A 3,405-nucleotide genomic window follows, 5' to 3' on the forward strand; every position below is an offset into this window, starting at 1 on the left:
CCTCGTTAGCCGAGCGCAACCCGCAGCCCGGCCATGGCCACCCTTGCTGGCGCGGAACTGGCCCGCCAGTTCCACGCCAAACGGGTGAATCATGCCATGGCTGCGGCGAGCACAGATGGCGCGGGGCCTCCCCTTTTCCGACTCCAGTCATCTATCTCCCATCTATTACCCCGCACGCTGGGTTAAGCCCCGGCTCTTTCTCTCTCACTAAATCATCCTTTCTATCCCCTCCTTATCCTTCCCCTTTCCCTCCTTCCTTCCCCCCCTTCTCTCTCGATTTCGATTCGATTCGTGGAAACATCATTCGCCACACGACTGCTGACCTGACATTACTTGTGCTTGGCTCAATAACAATAAAATCCAGTTTGGTTTCTTAACCTCTACAATACGCTAGATTTTGCCGTTTTTCGACGTTTAGGATTTTATTTCTTCTGTCCTTTATTTCATTATAAATGGACTAAATGATAATTATCATCATTATTATCAGTACTGTCATAATTTTTATGATTATTATCATTTTAGTCATTATCATGATTATCATTATTATCATTATTGCAGTTATAATAATTATTATGCTAATTATTATTGCTATTTTTATCATTATAACTATCTATATAACGATAAAGTTAATTATTCCTATTATTGCAGTAATTATCAAGATTATCATTATAATTATGACTTTATCATAATTATCATCATTATTGTCAATAATAAAGGAATCACCATGGAAATCATCATAATTACTTGAATTAATGTTAAAATCCTCATAATTACCTTTAAAAAGCGAAAAGGGATTTTTTTCGACGTTTCTCTCAAAAGGCTGCAATACGCTAGATTTTGCCGTTTTTCGACGTTTAGGATTTTATTACTTCTGGCCTTTATTTCATTATAAATGGACTGAATGATAATTATTATCATCATTATTATCATTACTGTCATCATTTTTATGATTATTATCATTATAGTCATTATTATCATGATAATTATGATGATAATGACAATAATAATGACAATAACAATGATAATAATGATAAAGCCATAATTATAAGGATAATCTTTATAATTACTGCAATAATAGCAATATTCCAATAATTTCCATACAAATAATGACAATAGAAATAATAATAACATCATTATCATTGTCATTATCATCATTATTGTCAATAATAAAGGAGTCATCAGGGAAATCATCATAATTACCTCAATTAATGTTAAAATCCTCATAATTACCATTAAAAAGTCAAGTTTTTTTTCGACGTTCCTCTAAAAAACCTGTTATACGCAAGATTTTGCCGTTTTTTCGACTTTTGGGATTTTATTACTTCTGACCTTTATTTCATTATAAATGGACTGAATGATTATTATCATCATTACTGTCATCATTTTTATTATTATCATAATAATCAATATCATCATGATTATCATTATTATTATCATCATTATTGCAGTTATAATAATTTTTATTGCTATTTTTATCATTATAACTATTTATATAATGATAATAGCAATAATGATGATCTTAGAAATAATAATGACAATAATATAAACTATAATGATAATGGTAATGATGCTATTATTTCTATTGCCATTATTAGTATGGAAATTATTGGAATAGAGTTAATTATTGCTTTTATTGCTGTAATTATCAAGATTATCATTATAATTATGGCTTTATCATTATCATTATTGTTGTCATCATCATTGTCATTATCATCATAATCATCATCATTATTGTCAATAATAAAGGAATCAACATGGAAATCATCATAATTACCTGAATTAATGTTAAAATCCTCATAATTACCATTAAAAAGTGAAAAGGTATTTTTTCCCCGACGTTTCTCTCAAAAGGCTGTAATACGCTAGATTTTGCCGTTTTTTCGGCTATTGGGATTTTATTACTTCTGGCCTTTATTTCATTATAAAGGGACTGAATGATAATTGTTATCATTATTATAATTACTGTTATCATTTTTATGATTAATATCGTTATAGTCATTATCATCGTGATTATCATTATTATTATCATCCTTATTGCAGTTATATCAATTATGCTAGTTATTATTGCTATTTGTATCATTATAACTATAAATATAATGATAATAGCAATAATGATGATCTTAGAAATAATAATGATAATGACAATGATAATGATGTTATTATTATTTCTATAGCTATTATTAGTATGGAAATTATTGGAATAGAGTTATTTATTGCTATTATTGCAGTAATTCTCAAGATTATCATTATAATTATGACTTTATCATTATCATTATTATTGTCATTATCATTGTCATTATCATCATTATTATCATCATTATTGTCAATAATAAAGGAATCATCATGAAAATCTTCATAATTACCTGAATTAATGTTAAAATCTTCATAATTACCATTAAAAAGCGAAAAGGTTTTTTTCGACGTTTCTCTCAAAAGGCTATAATCCGCTAGGTTTTGAGTTTTTTTTCGACTTTTGGGATTTTATTACTCCGGGCCTTTATTTCATTATAAATGGACTGAATCATAATTATCATAATCTTTAATATCATTACTGCCATCATTTTTATGATTATTATCATTATAGTCATTATCATCATGATTATCATTATTATCATCGTCATTATTGCAGTTATAATTATTATTGTGCTAATTATTTTTGCTATTTTTATTATTATAACTATTTATATAATGATAGTAGCAATAATGATGATCTTAGAAATAATAATGATATTAATAATAATTATAATGACAATGATAATGATATTATTATTTCTATTGCCATTATTAGTATGGAAATTATTGGAATAGAGTTAATTATTGCTATTATTGCAGTAATTCTCAAGATTATCATTATAATTATGGCTTTATCATTATCATCATTATTATTGTCATTATCATTGTTATTATCATTATAATTATCATTATTATTGTCAATAATAAAGGAATCATCATGGAAATCATCATAATTACCTGAATTGATATTAAAATCCCCACAATTACCATTAAAAAGCGAAAAGGGTTTTTATCGACGTTTCTCTCAAAAAGCTGTAATACGCAAGATTTTGTCGTTTTTTCGACGTTTGGGATTTTATTACTTCTGGCCATTATTTCATTATAAATGGACTGAATGATTATCATCATCATTAATATCATTACTGTCATCATTTTTAGGATTATTATCATTATAGTCATAATCATCATGATTATCATTATTATTATCATCATTATTGCATTTATAATAATTAGTATGCTAATTATTATTGCTATTTATATCATTATAACTATTCATATAATGATAATAGCAATAATGATGATCTTAGAAATAATAATGACAATAATAATTATTATAATGACAATGATAATGATGTTATTATTATTTCTATTGCCATTATTAGTATGGAAATT

This window comes from Penaeus vannamei, chromosome 28 (assembly GCF_042767895.1).
Source record: "Penaeus vannamei isolate JL-2024 chromosome 28, ASM4276789v1, whole genome shotgun sequence".
Taxonomy (NCBI): Eukaryota; Metazoa; Arthropoda; class Malacostraca; order Decapoda; family Penaeidae; genus Penaeus; species Penaeus vannamei.